This window comes from Haemaphysalis longicornis, unplaced genomic scaffold (genome assembly GCF_048455015.1).
Source record: "Haemaphysalis longicornis isolate Haplotype H1 unplaced genomic scaffold, Haemaphysalis longicornis Haplotype H1 scaffold_4, whole genome shotgun sequence".
Lineage (NCBI taxonomy): Eukaryota > Metazoa > Arthropoda > Arachnida > Ixodida > Ixodidae > Haemaphysalis > Haemaphysalis longicornis.
The window spans coordinates 14,781,428-14,803,097 of NW_027526361.1; positions in this window are offsets into that span (position 1 = coordinate 14,781,428).

Consider the following 21,670-nt stretch of genomic DNA (forward strand, 5'->3'; position numbering starts at 1 on the left):
TGTGTGTGTGTGTGTGTGTGTGTGTGTGTGTGTGTGTGTGTGTGTGTGTGTGTGTGTGTGTGTGTGTGTGTGGTGTGTGTGTGTGTGTGTGTGTGTGTGTGTGTGTGTGTGTGTGTGTGTGTGTGTGTGTGTGTGTGTGTGTGTGTGTGTGTGTGTGTGTGTGTGTGTGTGTGTGTGTGTGTGTGTGTGTGTGTGTGTGTGTGTGTGTGTGTGTGTGTGTGTGTGTGTGTGTGTGTGTGTGTGTGTGTGTGTGTGTGTGTGTGTGTGTGTGTGTGTGTGTGTGTGTGTGTGTGTGTGTGTGTGTGTGTGTGTGTGTGTGTGTGTGTGTGTGTGTGTGTGTGTGTGTGTGTGTGTGTGTGTGTGTGTGTGTGTGTGTGTGTGTGTGTGTGTGTGTGTGTGTGTGTGTGTGTGTGTGTGTGTGTGTGTGTGTGTGTGTGTGTGTGTGTGTGTGTGTGTGTGTGTGTGTGTGTGTGTGTGTGTGTGTGTGTGTGTGTGTGTGTGTGTGTGTGTGTGTGTGTGTGTGTGTGTGTGTGTGTGTGTGTGTGTGTGTGTGTGTGTGTGTGTGTGTGTGTGTGTGTGTGTGTGTGTGTGTGTGTGTGTGTGTGTGTGTGTGTGTGTGTGTGTGTGTGTGTGTGTGTGTGTGTGTGTGTGTGTGTGTGTGTGTGTGTGTGTGTGTGTGTGTGTGTGTGTGTGTGTGTGTGTGTGTGTGTGTGTGTGTGTGTGTGTGTGTGTGTGTGTGTGTGTGTGTGTGTGTGTGTGTGTGTGTGTGTGTGTGTGTGTGTGTGTGTGTGTGTGTGTGTGTGTGTGTGTGTGTGTGTGTGTGTGTGTGTGTGTGTGTGTGTGTGTGTGTGTGTGTGTGTGTGTGTGTGTGTGTGTGTGTGTGTGTGTGTGTGTGTGTGTGTGTGTGTGTGTGTGTGTGTGTGTGTGTGTGTGTGTGTGTGTGTGTGTGTGTGTGTGTGTGTGTGTGTGTGTGTGTGTGTGGTGTGTGTGTGTGTGTGTGTGTGTGTGTGTGTGTGTGTGTGTGTGTGTGTGTGTGTGTGTGTGTGTGTGTGTGTGTGTGTGTGTGTGTGTGTGTTGGGGGGGGCGAGTAAGGCAATAGCGACACGAGTAAGGAAATAGCGAGTCTTGCGACAATAGCAACACGAAAAGGGAACCGCTGTGAGCCGTACACCATGAAGAAGAAGCGGGTCTGGTCACCATTGCGAAAGTGTAGCAATGAAGACAAACAAACTTTTGCACACGGATTTCTGCACCCGTTGGGTTCTCAGTGCGCAAGATCTCGTTTCATAATGAAACCCAAGGGGCAAAAGGAAAGTTAAACGATCCTCGGATGACAAAGCATCCCAGAGTATGCCTGCCTTGGCTGCAGTATGAAGGCAATGCGGCGCGGTGGCCAAACCACGTACCAAAGGTGGGCAGAAGTGAAAGTTGAGAACAACTGCTGGGATGCTACACGTGTTCTTTGAACGACAGTAGCCAGAACAGTAGCAAAACGGCACGTGCACCTCTTTGTCCTCGTCCTGGTGTAATGTTGCCTTCTAAGAGACATCAAAGGGCATCAAGGTAGCCATCATTTACCCCTGATCTATTTCTGACTTTCTGTCTGAATTGTTTCTTTTTAAAATCTGCTGCCAGCTCCGGCCAGGTGGCTTACGAAGGACACCTGGCCATGGCTTTGTGAGCGCACGTGTGTGAACCTTTGAACTTTGCGAGTACGCAACAATAGTTCGATATATTAGCAGTGAAGCTAACAGGGTTGTGTTGTTATGTTTCATTGTGTTTTTGTTGTTTACACCTTCTTACCAGTCTATAAGCGGCTAAGACCAACAAAAAATAAACGTTTACTGTTCCACGAGAAAGCCGTCGAGTTTACAAACTGCAGGAAAGAAGCGACTAACTGGTAAAAGCAAGCAAGCAGGGAATCCGGCATTCTGACTTTGTTAGCAGAGCTGGTATTGTTAGGCACCAGGTTTGGGTATCAGATGACTTGCACCAGATTCAATGGAGCTTTGAAGGAGGGATAGTCATATGATGATACATGTGCGGCATGCAGTAAGGAAAATAACTATTCTACACCTCGTGTTAGAGTGCTATAATAATCATTCAAATCCTTTAGTTTTAACGATAAGGCCCAAAAAGCAAACTAGAGAGCCCTGAAAATGAACTAAAGAAGATTAGAATACTGGTGTAGAGAGAACGGTAGGGCAGTGTTTGTTGTATATGGAAGATAAATGGGGCTACTAACCTTCCCGGATTTGGCGGGACTGTCCCAAATTTTCAGAGAATGCCCCGCGTACCGTGCCGTTCTTGTCAGGACCGCTGTATGTCCCGGATTTGTTCCGCAGCGTCCAGTTAGAATTTTTATTTGATCCAACGCACGCTCAACAAGGCTCGTCAAGCTACAGAACACGAAGCTAGCATGAACTTGTCCAGGCAGAGCTGCAGGTAAAGTTGCACTACCGCGTGAAGTGCACCAGTACATTATTCAGCAAGAGCAAGCGTTGCGAGCAGCACGTAGCCAGCTGAAGTACCACTTCAAGAGGCCGCAACAATGAAGAAGGAATAGATTTGCCCAGAAGATACCGCAATAAAGAAAACAGATTCCGTTGCCACCTTATGTAAGAATAACCCTATTCCCCCCCTCCCCCCACCAAGTGCCGACTTCCTTCAATGAAGAGTTGGTACCCCTAAATATAAAGGACCTTTGCGTAAGTGGCACCTAAAATCGACCCGGTGTGAAGACGACAAACAAACAAACAAACAAACAAACAAACAAACAAACAAACAAACAAACAAACGAACAAACAAACAAACAAACAAACAAACAAACAAACAAACAAACAAACAAACAAACAAACAAATAAATAAATAAATAAATAAATAAATAAATAAATAAATAAATAAATAAATAAATAAATAAATAAATAAATAAATAAATAAATCAACCAGTGTGTTATCGACTGAATCCCCGCATGGGAATGTATAAAATCCGACATACATATTTATGCTGTTGTGGTATCTAAAATCGCACGTTTTTTTAACACTGGAGCTGTTGTAGCTGGCCGTAATGTGTGGTGCGTAATTTGTTAAAAATACCAAGAAAATGCCTAGCGCCTCGGGAGCGCGTGCCTCGTGGTGATGGCCGAGCGTCCCCGGCACGCGTAGTGGCTTTGGTTAGAAAAAAAAACTGGAGAAAACCCGTAGGAGTGCTTCGCGTTGCCTCGCAACCAACAATGACACACCTGGCGCAACAGCTGCTCCACGGAACCTCGACACGACTCAGGAACGCCGCGCATGAGTCGTGCACGTACGCGCCGGCGTGGCGTCCCAGCTGTGGTCAAGCATTACGGCCAATCTTATGCTTGGCATGAGTACGACGATATCGATGCATATGACGATGGCTACTACTGCTACCCCAGTGCAGAGCGACGACGGAACGTGGAAAGAAACAGTTTCAAACTTGTACAAATGCGTTTTGATGTGTCTAATGCTCACGTACAAAGAAATCCTGCGGCTCCCCTATGGTTCAAGCCTTGCGCAAGTTAGTGCAAGCTTCGCCAGTTTTGTTTTAGTGTTGGTGTTTGTTCTCGGCGAGCGGCGGTTGAGCTATCAGGCGCGCCGTACTGTGGTATACAGATTTATTTATGCCACCTGAGATAATTCATGTGCGCTGAGAAGAAATGTTCACATATTGCACTGGCGTTTCGCTTCTTTGACTCATTCTAAGAAAAGCCTGCAGCGACCGGGATAGAACCTGTGCCCTCGTGCACTGTACTTCAGCGTATTTGAGGCACCCAGCGCGGCGGGCCTAGCGCGTGTCCGTGTCACCACTTTCGTCCTTCCTTGTTTTTTTTCGTGATTTAAACTTCTGTTCAATGGGTACAATGCACGTGTTCGACCACAAATTGGCGCAGAAGTGAGACATGTAATTGAGGGCTTCTTAATATTGTGCCCATCTAACCTAAAATGACAACAAACAAAAGAAGGTAAGCTAGAATCGTGATGCCCATGACGGTGCAAAAGCTAAAGTTCAAGTATCACTGAAATTCCAAGATTGATACAGGAAAGTGGTCAAAAAACTTACTGTATATTATGTGAAGTGACGCACTATACGAAACTTCATGCGAAACTCAGATAAAATTCAGATATCAGAATTACTCTTTCACAAAAGAAAAAGCACTGACCACAAATTGCCACCAGTTACTGCAGGGGTCCTTAAAGCAGCTAGAAAGGACCATCAGACAATCCCATGTTTCTGGTTCTCGACCTTGAGAATAAGAAAAAAAATGAATCAAGTTCATTTAGTTTAAGCGGCACTCCTTCCTGCTTCCCTCTTTTTCAACATAATCAAGCTTTGTTCAACTAAGGGTAAAACGCAAATCGGTGCGCAGCAGCTGCGTGCTGATTTTACACGAACACACACTCGCTGTAAATGTGCATCTGGGCAATCATTCCTTGTACTCAAAAGTCATCTCTTCTTTAATAAACTCTTTCACTTACTCAATCTGTAAAGGTGCTTTTTTTACATCCACTTCAGGAACGAGAAAGGGAAGGACATTTACTTAAACAAAATCCCGGGCAACCTCCACGAACGTGAAACCTCGTGAGGAGCGAATCATGCAGTGTATAAGTGTATTCTTTGCGCCTTGGCGTTTTTGGCCACGGAGATGAAACCGTTCGGACTTTGGGGGTATCCCACGGAGATGAAACGTTCTAGCGCGAGGCGTTAGAAAACGAGTTTCCCGGTGTGTTCTTTTAGTACGCGTTACATTCTAACGCGAAACGTAAACGAGTGTCCCGGTGATTTAGTACTGTGACTACATCGACAATGACACGAGACGAAGGTATGAGACGCCGACAGCCCGAGCCCCTAAGGGCCTCGCCTCTAAAAATTGCCGCAGCTTCCACTAGTGGTTCAAGGCTGTAGAAAGAGCTGAGCTGGCGGCCCCCCTCCCTTCGTCGGAGACCCGGCTGCAGCACCTCACATGGATTTCGGAACTTGCCACTGAAAGTTCTCTATGACTGGCATTCCCGGGTCGTTTTGTGCGCAGGCTTTTGCATCTCTGCCAAAGTTGACCGTGTTAGCACGCGCTAGAACCAGTGGCAACCGGCTTCGCGAAGTCGGTTTCTGTAGCGACATTTACGGTGTGGACGTCCCGAGCGGGTTCCGAAGCCTGGGTGAAAGAAACCTTGCAGAGAGCGGTGACGACCGTCCACGAGTACGCCAAGAACTGCGGGCTGGCCTGTGCCCCGCAGAAGTCGTAGCTGTTGATATTGCAGTCAGGTAGGCCCATGAAGGAACCGCTGCCGAAAGTGATCGTCACGATCGACGGCACGAAGATCGAGCCCACGCAGCAGGACCGCATCCTGAGCCTGTTGCTGCGCGACGACGGCAAGGCCACCGCGTCCACACACAAGATCAAGACCGTCTCCGGGCAGATCTCGAGCATGATCAGAAGAGTCACCAACAGGAATCGAGGAATCCAGGAAGACGACGCCCTGAAATTGGTGCAGGCGTTCATCGTGTCCCGCATCACTTACTCCGACCCGTACCTCCAGCTGGCGAAGGCGGACCGTGAGGCCCTGGACACGGTGGTCAAAAAGGCGACCAAGCTCGCCCTGGGAGTGCCCGTCTATTCGTCCACGCAAAAACTGCTGGGCATGGGCAGGCACAACACGGTGGACGAGATGGTGGAGGCCCACCTCTCTAACCAAAGGATCAGACTAAGTCAGACCGAACACGGACGGGCCGTCCTACACAAGGTGGGATGGAGCATCGAACCGCAACCAGACACCGAGACATTACCTTCCGAGTGGAGGGACGTCGTAAAGACCAAGCCCCTTCCCAGGAACATGCAGCCCGGGAAAAACGAAGGGAGGTGGTCCGCAAGGGCCAGGGCGCTGGCCTGCCAGCTCGAAGAGGACCCTGACGTCCTCTACACGGACGCGGCGCTTGCCAAGTATGGAACCAAGGCTACAGCGGCGGTCACCACCATAGACACCCTGGTGACCTGCGCATCGGTCCGCACGACCCAATCGATCGAAGCAGAGGAAGTTGCCGTGGCCCTCGCGCTAACACATCCGACGGCCGGCACTATAGTAACGGACTCTAAGAAGGCGTACGCCAGCTTCCGAAAAGGGAGGGTGTCCACCGCGGCACATGCGATATTGTCCAAGCGAAGGCCCCCGAGGCGAGCCTTAGAGCTTGTGTGGGTGCCGGCTCACTCGAAGGTGGAAGGAAACGAACTCGCCGACCACCACGCCCGAGAGTTATCCGTCCGGGCCGAGGACGAGCCGGCGCAGCTGCGCCCCGTCACGAGCTATAGAGAAATTACTGAAATGTACAGAGAGCGTAGATGCAGATTTCCCAGGCCTCACCCGCAATTGAGCCGAAAACAGCAGACCGTAATCCGAAGAATACAGGCGGGGTCGCTAGCGCATCCCACACTTCTAAACAAGATGTACCCGGACAGGTACGAGAGTACTTGCCCGTTATGCAAGGACAGACAAGGCACTCTGGCACACGTCCTGGCCGAGTGCGAGTCTCTTGAGATCCGCCCGCCCTCCACCCCTATTCCCACACCCGACCCCCGAGAGCGATGGGAGACCTTGTTGTCTAGCCCCGACCTGATGATCCAGCTCGCGCAGGCAGCCAGGGGCCAGGAGCTGCTAGACGCATATGGGACCCGAGAAGAGGGTTCCACCCCATCCGGTGCCTGCGTGCACTAGCCAACACCTCATTGGGCTCAATAAAAGTTGATTCTCTCTCTCTCTCTCTCTCTCTCTGTAGCGCGAGCTTCTCTGGTCTTCCAACTTCAGGTGCGAATCACGTGAACTGGCGAATAGAAGAGAACGCGAGAAATTACGCCACAAACGCTGTGCAGAGTGTTCTCGAAGGTCAAGTTGGACGATGCCGGGCGCTCGTCACTAGGCCCACGATCACGTGCACTCGGTATTTTTTCTTTGCATTTTTTTGCGAGCTCCTCACGTGGCGCAAGCCCACGTGCAATCCGTAAAGACGCCGGGCGCTCCTCACGAGGCATACGCTCAAGAGCGCTCGGTATTTTTCTTAGTATTTTTAGGGGAACGCAGATGAACGAATCGTAAGCTTAAACAGCTCTCCTGTTAAAAACGGCCATTGCAGTCCTGGTTGGCTTCTTCAGTCCAAGTAGCCGTGGTTTTCAGCTGACCGCGCCGCCCTGGTTGTTAGCCAGAGCTGGATATCCAGGGATACGTTATACATCAAAGTGGAGAGTTGGGCGAGTTGGTGACTGACTAGCCTGTGTTTCGTCTTTTCCTTTTTCGTCCCGTGTAAAATTCGATGGCAGTGTGAGTTCGTTGCGTCAGACAGCAGGGCCTGACAGGGTGGTACTATAGGTGTTGGTATTAGCTTCGAAAAACATTTTTGTTTGCGAGCTTACTCATTACACTCAGCGGCCTCAAAGGCAAAGCACGCCCTACACAGAGTATCTTTTATTTCACAGATGACAGTTCTCGCCGAAATCCACACTCTGGAACACTTCGAATTCGTGAGGCAAAAGCCTTTAAATATCACTATTTCAACCCCACCCGTTGTAAGGTACAAGAAATAGATGGTTCAACAAGGTTATGTTGCACAAAGCGGGGAGGATGAGCCGGGGATCACACGCCAGGGGAAAAAAGCAGTGGGGAAGGAATGCCGCAGAGAGCTCTGAGAAAGGATGTGGGAGCGCCCTTTCTCAGAGGGACGGTTGAGCGCCCTCAAATGGGACGTGGGAGCGCCCTTGAAGGTGCTTCAATGTTCGCGCAGGCGCTCCATAGAGTTTCTTGTAAGTATGCTCGAGAGGAAACTGCGCCTGGGAATCGATGTCGGTGTGGTGGGGTTATGGCCTTATGGGAAGACCACAGCTGATGCCTTGGCATGTCTATCGGATTCTTAAAGCGTCTTCGTTGGTTTGCTTTCCTCACTATGCATTGCTATCGGCATTGCTATGTCAACGAGGCAGGCGGTCCGGCGGCCGAAATGGCCGTAACTCTCTTCGGTTCTCTCGCTTTGCTTCTCTCGCTTCGATTAGAAACCAGAAATTCACTCCATTAGTTCATGCTAAGGGAGCTGTCCTTTATTGTAAGCAAGTGGGAAGACAATAGTGCCGGAGAGCGACCAGCATTACCTAATTACACAAGTACAAACCCACAATGTAGACGCGTTAGTTTGTGCTAAGAAGTGTGCGCTTTCCGGTTCTTTTTTGAAGTACCAGTACACATGTTAATGGCGCCTGGACATCCCGACTGAGCAACTAATTTGCCGCCGCGAAAGTTGTAGCAGATGGTCTGATACGAAAACACCAACGAAATACCTTGAAGGTGATGTTTTCACATGTATGCGCATAAAACCTTTCTGAGATTTTCAAACAATTTTTATTTGAAATGTTTGCAAAATAAGAGTCTTTTACTGAGTTTCGCTAAAATTTTACATTATTGTTAATTACCAGCTTGGTCTGCAGAATATTAGGCATACCCGTTCTGGCAGGCTTCCAGTAAAAAGAGCACGCTTTATTTTTATTTGTTTAGTTTTAAAACAGCGTGTTTTATAACTGCATAATTACGCACTCTTCCTTGCGTTTTCAAGGCATTGTATTTTATTTTATTGCCACTAAAACGTTTCAATCCAAGTCAATGATAAAACTAAGGCGAGCGCAAGGTACAATGGCTGCCCATGACGACACAGACGGCCTTGATGTGAGCCGCATAGACGCTAGCGCCATATTCCTCTTTAGTGTATATAGTAAGAAAAGCTATGAGGCGCTCATTCCCCGTTTGCCCAGTCTACATCCTTTTGCATTTCAAAGGAATGAAGCCCACGACATTGCATCGGCAATTGACAAATTGAGTCTGCTGTTGGACACCACACCCCTTGCTTTACGAATCAGCTTTTCTTGGCAGCTTGATGTATAAGCCTCTCTAACTGATTGTTCGCCGAGAATACCACATGAACGTCAAACTTTCCTGCTATCTTTTTTATTCAAAGCAAAATGGTGTGAAGATGTTTATTCGCGCTATTTCAGTACAATGAATCTGTAGCAACTGGCCCAGCTCTCGACACTTTTGATCTTGCGAATGGAGCGAGGTTGGGAAGTTGCTGCCCAATGAGGTTGTATAGTTTACACAACCTCCTTGGTCCTGCCGAAGGGGCTGGTCAAATGGCGACGGGCCCAGTCGAACGCAACGATGCTTTATAGAAAGTTCAACACCAGATCAACAGCAGAGAAATGTGTGTACGAAACCTGACAGTAAACTTTCATTTCCCCGAAGGACCGCCACACGCGCCGAACTTAAGCGCTAGATATCCGTGTAATTTAGATAACTGAAGAAACTAAATTAACATGGTTAGAGGCGTAACTGGTTTTTCAACATGCTTGGTTAATGATTGCATAAGAAGAAATATATACGCTTTTTGGCATTTCATGTGGAAACAAAGTACATTTAGGACAAAAAAATCTGTGGTATGATTGCATGCAAACAAATCACTGCAATGATCGCATACTGAGCAAGGAAATGTCGACAATTCAATAAAAGAAAAGAAACAGCTTGTTTATGACTAGATTAAGAGCATGTCTCAGAGTCATAAATAGACATACATGAGATAACTACCACTGCGTCGTCCGGTATTCTTTCGCACGGACGCAGCAAACACTGAGGTTCGAATTTTTGGAGCGTTCAGCGGTGATTACATACTATTTTTGAAAAGAAGTTAACTACAAAAACTGGTCTTTTTGGAATCTACAACGGCAAAATTAAATTATTTTTACATGTTGTAGCGTGAAACACTTGGGTTTGTCTTATAATCCTGAATATCGATTAGGATGGTACTTGACAGTTATCATTGTTTCATCACTGCTTATCTGCAATCACGTTTTTCACACAAATTTTTTTTCTTCATCCATCCCCTCACCTAAACTCACGTTGCAGAAAAAGTTTTGACCTTAAGGATCCAGCCTCTTTGACACGGGCGGGCAACAATCCCGAAAAAAAAAAAACTTTGCGGGCATCTAAGTTATTCTTATGACATATAATTGCAAGAGCATTACTTGTAGCTGAATGCGTCGCTGAGTTACGTCGGTGAGGGGTGTTGCAGCGTGACGCTGCGGCGCTCTCCGCGTTGCCACATGACTCTGCCCATGCCCCGGCGTAGCCGAGCAGGGCGACTTTTTTTTTATTTGTGTTTTATTTCTGAGGCGTGCTTCATAAAACATTCGCATCGCTCTTTTTCGACCATGACATTTGTGTTACTGTTATAGCTCTAAAAATCTATCAGAACTGCTGCCTCGTGATGAAGGGAAAATCAGGCACGTCTAAAAATTACAATCGTACTGAGAAAACGAGTAAATGGGTGTGAGAACTTGAGCGAGCCGATTTTTATTTATTTCTGTAGAACCCAATCAAGCCCGCACCAATTGTGAATAACTTACTGCGCTCATTCAGCTTTGTAAATGTATGAAGCCTACTCTACAGCTTTTTTCATACTAACGCAATTGTGACGTTGTACGCCGAAGTTCACATACTTGCGTCAGTACCTATTTTTCTGATCACCGTGTTTAAGCCATGGATGAATGGGTGGACTCAAAAGTGCCAAAACAGCCCACCAATTCACCGTTTTTCGATCAATTCCATTCAGTTACAATATAATATCCTGCAGTGTAGTCTGCTTACTGCAGATTATGAGGGATGCGTCGAAAAGGGATGCAAATGTGCTCAAGCACTTCTTTATCTTTTTAAATAAAATTCACCAGATATATCGCTGAGCATTTATATGCGCCCGTGTCGGGGAGAAAAAAGCGACGGGGTGGAAACGTCGGAGATTCCTTCCAAATTATCGCGGCCGTATAAGCCCAGATCGCAGTAGAGTTCTCCGAATGTCTCTATAATTTTATGGGACGCCAGAGCAAAAGTAGCATTTCCATTTTAAATCAAATTCGAGAATCAGTTCCTTACACTCCACGTTGGGGAGTACCTGCGACTGGTTCTTTCTTGTTTCGTGTTCTCTAATTTTTTATGCACCTGCCAAGGAGACTTTTTTAAATGCAGAGCATTTCTTAGCCTCGCCTCTTCCTGCGTCGGACGGCGTCCACAGCTCCGCGTCCGCAGCAGGTGCGCCTCTCCTCCTTCCCTCCTCTCTCTCAACAGCAGCTGGTGCACGCATGCGTCGTAGTCAGCTCGTTCGCTCCGTCGCGGTCTCGGCGTAACAGGTGCGTGATAGCAGCGCGGTGGGGCGTGGAAGGGCGCGCGCTGCTTGCGCATGCGCGCTCTCTCCCCCCCCCCCCCCCCCTCCGTACTGCTCTCCCTCTACTGCGCGCGCTGCAAATATAAAGCGGCTAGCGGTCGCTCGTGCTTCAGTCACTGCGTTGCTCCATCCTTCCTTGGTTGACGCTCGCTCCCACGTTTACTCGTCTCTGCTACTCCAGCATCACGGAAGAAGCGATGGAAGCAACACTGCCTTCAACCAGTACTGAGGCCCCAATGCTCTGCATTTACTCGTGTTCCCCTCGCGGGAAGGCGCGGGAATTTTTTCTTTTACCACGCTCTGCAGTTAATTTCCCGTCGTGCTACGAGAGGTTGCGTTCTTTAGGAGCAGCGAATTGCCCAAATCCCTTAATAATAGGCCGTTTTCTGGATTGTTTGCGAGAAAGAAATGTAACTCACAAGCAATAACGAAATTTCGGTGAATTATTGAATAGATGTTGAAGGAAGTTCCAAGTTTTAAGTTTTGTTTTGAGTTGGTGTTTTGTTGCGAGCAAAATAATAATACAGAATTAGCCTAAACGCCACCTTATACTTATCTAATCCCATATATTACAGGACACGTAAATCGCTACGCATGTTGGCAAATGTTAAAGCAAGACTAAAGGCAAGACTTAAGGTCTTCCTGCCAAGAATGCAAATATAACGCCCGCTGCTGCAGCAGTTATTGAATGGTACAGAAAATGTCGAATGCGTGGAGACCGCTATCGCAGCCCTATATAATTTTAGCACTACGATTCGCGGTACCTCGAATCGCGACTAGGAAACTAGATGGATCACTCTTGTATACGCATATTTTGTTTATGATTGATTGATTGCAGGGTTCAACACGCCGACGCAACACAGGCGATGAGGCGCGCCGTAGTGTAAGGCTACGGATTAATTTTGACCACCTGGGGATCTTTAAAGTGAGCCGAAATGTCGCACACACGGGGCATTTTTAGATGCGACGCATTTCTTGCTCTGAGGCATGTCCCTCCTGCGTCGTCGTCGCGCCGTCCGTCCGCATCTCTCCTCTGTTCTTCTCTCCCACAGCTGTGTGCAACACTCTCACTCCGGCTCATTAGCATACCACAGCTGGCGCGCTTGTTTGGGCGCGCTTCGCTGCGTAACGCTGCATTAACAACTGCTCCGGCGCGCGCATCTGCGCGCATGCGCGACTATCCTCCATTGTCTCCTCTCCTTCAAGCGCTGTGAATATAAAGCGGGTATTGCGCTGCGGCGGTTCAATCATGCGCTCGCTCTTGCACTTGACGTGACCTTGCTTGACTACTTCGTGCTTGACTTGATTCTTCCGATGAAGACGTGATGGAAGCGACGGTCCCTTCAGTGAGTGGTGTGACACAACAATTACGCCCATCGTCCCGCGTATAGGAACACCCGCATGAGATGGAAATGCATCATACGCGTTCACAACACGTTTCACGCGATTTAGAGAATCAACCGAACGGAAACATCAATTGAACCCCCCGATGCGTCGCATCACACCAGGGTTCCCTCGCGGGAAGATGGGCATAATTTTGCTTTTCGCCTCCACCAGAAAAGCGGCCGCCACGGCCGGGAATAGAACCCGCGACATCGTGCTCAGCAGCGCAACGCCTTAGCCACTGAGCCACCGCGGCGGGTATGCGCATATTTTGCGAAAGGAACATTAAGGTACTACAATGACAAACGTATCGGACAACTTAAGTTGTACACAAGGTTTTCAAACGGCTCGAACTTAAGCTGGGTAAATAGTAGTGGACAAGAACCTCCCCTACCTCACAGACCGGCTTGACTTCAGTTTTGATCAGATTCCTTACCTTGGTGAACGAGTGCGGTTGAAAGGTTGATGTCAACAGACGGAAGTGCAACCGTCTGCTTTTGCTGCCGGTGTTGTTTTGTTCTCATAGACAGCGACGAAAACGAGATATCGAATGGAGGAAGCTTGGATGCAAGCACGATGGCTGCGCATTTACATTTACTGTTTCTGAGCCTTCTTCTAGGCCGGAGCACCATGTCACCGCTGTATTACTCCGTGGGAGGTATGTGCGCGGCTGAACATGTAGCACGCTGTTTTATATCGCGAAAAGAAATAACTTAAAAAAAAAACAGAGGGAGAAATGTTGGTTACAAACAGGGCACAGGTTGTCGCTGATGGATGAAAGCGCTAATTGAGGTATAGTATTTTTTGAAAACAAAGTTAACCAGTCTGTTGTGCACTTTTAGGCGCAGTGTATGCAGCAATTAGGTTGTCTGATCAATATAGAAGGTACTAGAGAGATTCTCTCATACACGATGAAAAACAAATCACTTGTAAGGATGTTCGGCTGACTCTGAAGCCGGTGCATCACGGTGATATTTACCCTTGTATGAAAATAAAAATGCAAGTTCGCAGCCTTACGCGCCCCTTTAACCTAGCGCAAAAGATTAGTTTTGGAAACCAGGAAAAGGAAATAACATGCACAATTGCTGCAGCTGCACCGATAATTAGGAGTTCTGAATACTCTCGAGGACTCAACATGCAACTTGTGAAGAGAAACAACAAGCTGAAATTGGGAGAGCCACCTTACTCATGGTTTGTGCAGCGCATTTTGTATTTACCAAATGAATGCGCAGAAATGAATTATGAGTTACCTGGTGCTTGGCTTGAAACAATAAAACTAAGATTCCTTGAAGTACGCTTATGCCTCCTCGACTAGCGCCGAGATATTGCTAACGTGGTTCTTTTTCTTTTAAAACAAATTTTTACTATCCTTACTGATGCCGTTGTACGCCAATATGCCCTGCAGGAAAGCCAACTTTGTGTGACTATGATGATGAATGACCTTGGGTGAAGTGAAATGAAAAATCAAAGCAGTTTCACACAGAATGAAAGCGGTCGGAAATGCAGAGCAGTGGTTAATCCGCCAGAGGGGCTGTGGTTCCGTTATCTTCTCATTTCTACCGCCCCCCACTCTCTTCCCCCATCTCTCTCTCTCTTCCCTTGATTTACTGTTGCAGTAATCTCTTGGTGAATTGAACAGAGGTTGTGTCCAATGCAATTCAAATTTATCGCCTTTGCAGTGCTCGCGCGCTCTTTGCTTGAAACAGCACGAGCGGGAGTTCGATTAATTTTGTGCTTGCTTTCATCTAGCAAGTGCCAGAGCCTTACTGCGCAGTTTGGAACGCGTCGTTTTCGGCGCCCACGTTTTTTGCTCACTGTAGTAAACACCAACCCAACAGGCGTTGCTGACTACACGGACTAAGGGGCTGCTGGTTATTTACACAGATTTTGCCTCAACTCCATCTGCAGTTTTTTTTTTTTCTGCACTAAACAACGGGGAGGTGTACGACAAGCGCCAGCAGTTCAGGAGTTTCGAATGGTTGTGACTATATAAACCGCTTGTTTTTCATGGTCTCTGTTTGGGCGCGTTACGCCGCTACGCCGTGGGGCTCTGCCTGGGTTCATTACGTCGCTACGCCGCCTGGTTGCGGCGGCAGCTAGACAGCGTTACTGCGAACGATCTGTGACGACTAGGTGGAACCCTAAAGGGCTCTGCACTTTAAAAAGATCCCGGGTCATCTCCACTAACGTGAAACCTGGGCAGGGGCGAAGCATGCTGTGTATAAGTACATATATTCTTGGCACCTTGGCTTTCTTGCCTACGTAGAAGAAACCGTTGGAGGGGGCTGAATCCAACTGTGCTGTAAAATTCTAGTGTCTTTGAAGCACGAAGCGTCGTAGCGCGAGGCGTTGGAAAACGAGTGCCCCGGTGTGTTCTTTTTGCACGCGTTATGTTCTAGCGCGAGCCGTAAGCGAGTTTCTTGGTGTTTTAGACGGTGACTACATGAGACGAACGGCGATTACGACGACGACGACCACGACGACAGGAGACGCCAACACCCCCGGCCCCTAAGGGGCTCCGCCCCTAAATCCTGAGCCCTTAAGGTGCTTTGCAACTAAAACGCTTCGCGTGGCCGGAATCTAACTTGGCTCCCTCACGTGTGAAGCCGGAGTCTATCCCATTGCTCCATCGCGACATGGTCGAAGCGAGCGCCAAGCACCAGGTGCCGATTCACGCCGTACACCCCAAATTTGAACGTTAGGCCTACGGAGTGCACACCGGAGAGTACCTCCAGAATAGTACATACTCGCATTGGGGGATTGGCCAACCAAAGAATCCATCACGAGAAAGCTTCGCGTTCAACCATCATCGTCTTTGGGCCGAGCGGTGCATGATTTTTTCTTCGCTCCTCTTCAGAAAAGTAGCCCGCGCTGCCAGGAATCGAACCCGTTCAAGCTTTGCAGTCTGGCCCCTGGGGCATTCAGCTGACATTCTGGAGGCGGAGTAAGAAGGGCGTATCCGAATGACTGATCTGCTTATCTCCATGTTTATTTTGGTATTAATGCGAAAGCAATTGTACAGCCTGTTCGGCAGGGAAACCAGCGTCTGTCTCTGGCGTCGGCAACAGCGAAAAATAGTCTAAAATGGCAAACAGCCCTAGTCGAACACACGTAAAATGCTTGAGTTAAAATATGAAAACAAAATTAGGACTTGATGGGGATCTAATACACGGCCTCCAGAAGCAAACAAGCCGACTTCCTTCCCGGCCGATGTCACTCTTTTGTGGTCATTGCCCCATATAGGACAGGACGGAGAATGGGCGTATATTATCCACCATAAAGTCGTACCATTGACACAAATATCTGACCCATAAGGCGGTGCGAGAATCTGGACAATGATTAGAAACTGCTCTGTTTTTGAGATGCCCCATGGCCCTCCAAATTGGTGACGCGGCCAACTGGCTGGTACGTTTTTGGTCGAATCTTGACGTGAGTTTGTGTTTTGTGTAAGTTTGGCCCTCGGTCAGTTCCTTATCTTGAAAGCAAGTGGCCCCCATTTAGATTAATACACCAGCGATCTGTATTTACTATGTATCTAGTTGGGGGGAAATTATGCAAAACAAGAAAAACATTTTTTTTTAATTTATAGTCATCCAAACATGTCACAGGAATATTTTATAAAACCTCGCATTTCAACTACCAGCACAGGCACAAGGCTGTGATCCTGTAACTACTGTGGGACGGGTCTCAATATCTGGAACTCGCAACTAAGTTAAAGTATACAATATGTACATGTTCGAAGCGAGGCTTTCAACGACATTCTGGGATGGCCAGGACGCGTCATCTATGTTTCAACGACACAAACAAGCGCACAGTGATTACACTTCAATTATTCTATATCAGAACGGCTAAATCAGGAGGAAGTGAATGCGAATATTAGAGAAGATTGCCTTGAGTGGATTTGAAAGCTTTGATCTTCCTGGCAGGGAGAATATGTGCCGATGGAAAGGGTTCCCTTTCGGGTGTTTGTAATGATCCGGTCACGTGCTTCATATTCGACCTCGCCAGTTTTTCGAAATGGAAAATAATGAAGCAAGGTTCATTATTTTAGATACCCTCGAGCTATGCAGCATATTGACGTATCTATGTACCACGTATTGTAAGATGGATGGTTAAAGATTCTCTTGGGGTCACAGAGAATATTAAAGGGACACTGAAGTGATTTGTAAACAATGCGGGATTACGAGCGCAAATTGTAGTCCGGAGTCCCTAGGCCCTGTTTCGACCACTCTGAGCACGTTTACGCGAATTTATTTAGTAGAAAAATCAATTCGAAAATGCTGTCCTCCTCTCTGCACTCTCGCCCATTTTCTTTGGCGTTTTCGTGTGACGTCAGCAGGAGAGGAGCTGGCAATTGGCTGCGCTACTGCACGACTCGCTGACCTTCCGCGACCGAGTCAGTCGGCCCAACGTTTAGTCCGCGGCCGCCGACGGGTCATGGCAATTCGCTCGATCAGTTGAAACTAAGCCACAACACGTTTGTGAATGGAAGAATGTGCTTTTCTTTACTTCGTTAGTTTGTACTCTGTATCTAGCTCCAAGTCAAGGTCGCTTCACACAAGCGCTGCACAAGCGCACATGCGACGCTTCGCTGACTGGTACGCCAGAAGGAAAATATAAGGCCTCTTGAAGGGGTAGAAGAGTCAGCGAAGTCGATATAGGTACTAAGGAAATAAAATCAACTGATATTTTTACCGTACAGCGTAAACTAGGGTGCGGGAAGCACTTTTTTGCGCTGGGCGAACAAGCACAGCAGCAGCACGACTACGCATCTGCGAACGCTTTTCCGTCTAAGAAATGCAATTGCTAGTCGTGAGCTATTGTGGAAACTCGGGGGATGCGTACTGCACGAGCGCACTACAACAAATAGTCACCTAAGCTGCGTGAAGTACTAAAAATAAATAAAAGTGTAAACTGGTTATACATTATATACATTATATTTCTACTGCTGGCAGCGCTTTCGCCCGTGGCCGTGTGGTTTGGAGCGTAAGGTTTATCATCGCAAGTGTTTTGCCCGTCCCAAGTTCGAATCCCCGCGGGTACAATCTTTTTTTTTTTAATGTAACTTTTTTGTTTTTCGCCGATGTTTTCTATTCTGAGTTCACCTTTTTTGGGCCGAAACGTTCACTGCTCCACGAACTAGTCCGCAGAACTCGCGCAGGCTGGCACTGCCGCGCTAGCTAGTTCTCGTTGGCGTGCTGTTGCCATAAGCACCGACTGCTTGCGGGCAGTGGGCACAGGCCAGAATCAACAGACCTTTGGCCTGGTGCGAACAAGCTTTCTACGATACAGGAATGAGTGAGGCAAGCTCCAAATATGGGGGAAAAGCGCATGCATTTGTGCGTCTGCGGGGACGCGGAGGGCGTTCATGCACTGCGTAGGCCTCGGCTAGTGAATGCTACGATTCCAAGCCGTCGTGGGAGACTTATATTATGCATTTTACAGCCGACAACATGGCAGAAGCGCGGTACTACGATTACTGGAATAATGAGAATGCCCATCCAACGACGCCATCGGATGTCGAACATGTTGTTTTACAGAACCGAAACCGAAACTTGTTTGATTGCTAACCTTGGGCATCGTCCAATCACGGTGCCCCCTCCTCCCAACGTCACAGCTTAGTTGGTGCGGCCGCCGCAAACCGCGCATTGTAGTTTTTCTTCTTTCGTGCTTTGTAAAATAATTACCGATTTGTCAACCGTATAAACGATGAAAAGTGAGCTAATTTGAGCCAATCTACGCAGTGCAAGCAAAAACGGGAGCTTGACAAATTCACTTCATTGTCCCTTTAAAGGGACGCTGAAGTGAATTTGTCAAGCTCCCGTTTTTGCTTGCACTGCGTAGACTGGCTCAAATTAGCACACTTTTCATCGTTTATCCTGTTGACAAATCGGTAATTATTTTACAAAGCGCGAAAGAAGAAAAACTACCATGCGCGGTTTGCGGCGGCCGCACCAACTAAGGCTGTGACGTTGAGAGGAGGGGCGCCGTGATTGGACGATGCCCAAGGTTAGCAATCACACAAGTTTCGGTTTCGGTTTCGGTTCTGCAAAACACAACCAATGTCGTTGTTGGATGGGCATTCTCAATATCTCAGTAATCATCGTACCGCGCTTCTGCCATGTTGTCGGCTGTAAAATGCACAAGATAAGCCTCCCAGGACGGCTTGTAGTCGTAGCATTCACTAGCCGAGACCTACGCAGTGCATGAACGCCCTCCGCGTACCCGCAGACGCCCAAATGTCATGCGCTTTTCCCCCATATTTGGAGCTTGCCTCCCTCATGCCTGTATCGTAAAAAGCGTGTTCGCACCAGGCCAAGGGTCTGTTCATTCTGGCCTGTGCCCACTGCCTGCAAGCAGTCGGTGCTTATGGCGACAGCACGCCAACGAGAACTCGCTAGCGCGCCAGTGCCAGCCTGCGCGCGTTTTGTGAACTAGTTCGTGTAGCCATGAACGTTGCGGCCCCAAAAAAGGTGAACTCAATATAGAAAACATCGGCGGAAAACAAAAAGTTAACTTACAAAAAAAAAAAGCACGTACTCGCGGGGATTCGAACTCGTGACTCGCGAAACATTTGCATTGAATTCCTAGCGCCTCAGACTGCTAGGCTACGGAGCGGGACAAGGGGGTGTTGCTAATATAAGGTATATATTGTACAACCGGTTTACACTTTTATTTAGTTTTGGCATTTCAAGCCGCTTAGGTGACTATTTGTTGTACTGCGATCGTGCAGTAAGCATCACCCGAGTTTCCACAGTAGCTCACGTCTAGCAATTGCATTTCGTAGGCGGAAAAGCGTTCGCAGATGCGTAGTCGTGCTGCTGACCGCTGTGCTTGTTCACCCAGCGCAAAAAAGTGCTTCCCGCGCCCTAGTTTTACGCTGTACGGTAAAAATATCAGTTGATTTTATTTGCTTAGTACCTATATTGACTTCGCTGACTCTTCTCCCGCCTTCAAGAGGCCTTATATTTTCCTACTGGCGTACCAGTCAGCGAAGCGTCGCATGTGCAGCGCTTGTGTGAAGCGACCTTGACTTGGAGCTAGATACAGTGTACAAACAAACCAAGTAAAGAAAGGCACATTCTTCCATTCACAAACGTGCCCTGGCTTCGTTTCAACTAAGCGAACGAATTGCGACCAAGCAATTTTTTTTTAACCTCCTTGATTGCGACGACCCGCCGGCGGCCGGCGGACGAAACGCTGGGCCGACTGACTCTGTCGGCCGGGGAGCCGTGCAGTAGCGCAGCCGTGGCGCAGCCAATTGCCAGCTCATCCCCTCCTGACGTCACACGAAAACGCCACAGAAAATGGGCGAGCGTAAAGAGAGGAGGACAGCGTTTTCGGATTAGTTTTTCTACTAAATAAAATCGCGTAAACGCGCCTAGAGTGGTCGAAACATGGCCTGGGGACTCCGGACTACAATTTGCGCTAGTAATCCCGCAATGTTTACATATCACTTCAGTGTCCCTTTAATAGTGCCACCTTCTGCCTAACATTTAGTTAGTGCGCCTCAAGGTAAATTGCCGGGGAAATCATCATAGTTCGATCTGAATAAGCTGCCGAACATGATTTAGCTCGGCAAGGATTTTTATATCCAGCACCGGTGTTAGTGTTACGCTCGAGCAACGATGTGTGGGTACCGTTAAGTAGGCTTTCTGCATCCTATCGCCAGAGCAATGCAAATAAAAATGATGGGGCTTTCCGTTCCACTTGCTTTTTCAACAGCAGAGCTGCTGTACAAGCCGTAAGTTGGCCGTTGCAAGAAAAATTACCAAGAAAATGCTGAGCGCTCGTGAGAGCGTGCCTCGCGGCCTCGAGTCTCATCAGCACGCGCAGTAGCTTTAGTTAAAATAAACCGTGGCAAAAACCCAGAGGAGCGATAAAATGGCTAGCGCTCGTGAGCGCGTGCCTCGCGGGACTGCAGAGTCCCTGGCTCGCGCAGTGGCTTTAGCAAAAAAAAAAAAAAATCTCCAGCGCTGTCGTCAAGCGCTACCACGCATGCAAAAACTCCAGCGCTTATGACAAAGATGAAAAAACGCCCTGCTTTAGAGAGGTTACCGCGGCCACCAAATTTCCTAGAAGCCAATATGGATGATTGCAGACATGGCTACGAGTGTGCCAGTCCTTCCCGAGACGACTTGAAAAGCCCGCTACCACTGCGTCGAGTCGATGATGAAGAGCTGGTGGTAGTATACAATACTGAGGACGGCTTTGTACCCACCACTCGCCGCGAAAAAGACGACTACCTCTTTGATGCATATGACAACGAGTACTAGCACCGCAACTGTTCAAATAAACAATGATGCTGAAACTTCACTACGCGTCCGAAACTGCTCACCTACAACATCTTTGCCATTCAAGTCTTGCGCGTGAGTGCAAACTTCCATGAATTTTTTTTTCTCTCGTTTTGCGTGTTGGCTATAATTAAGCAATTCTCAAATCATAACTTGGCTTTGAGAATTTATGCCAGACTATTTGTTAGGGGATGGAAAAAGGGCTTTTGGCACTTATTCTGGGTCGAAAAAGCTGTTACTCCAACTAGCTTGCTTACAGAACATTCTGGCGAAAACGTCTTGCTAGGCACCGCCTTCTGCCCGTCTTACAAACACGCGCAGTTAAGAAATAATTAAGCTCTAGTATTTATTCGCGAGAATTCCGCTGCGCTGCATCCAGGACAAGGAGCAAGTTGAAACTTACAATATTAACCAAGGCCGCCCTGCCTTCCTGAAGTTATTGGCTGCGAAGAGCAAAGAAGGCGTTTCGCGGCTATTAGCACAGGCACCCCCAGTGACATGTGTGAACGGTTCCAGAATTTATTTTTCGGATTCAGAGAGCCGCTATCTGCGCAGCGACCACAAGCACGGGTATCTGTCTGGACCCGTAATAATGAGCGCTGTGGTAGTGGTTTGTTATTCAGCGTGGCCGCAGTTTCTTTATATCTTTATCCTGCCGAGACCAGCCACGAGTTGTAACCACAACTTCACCCGGAGTTTGTCGACGCAAGTTGTTCTCGGTGGGTGTGTGGTA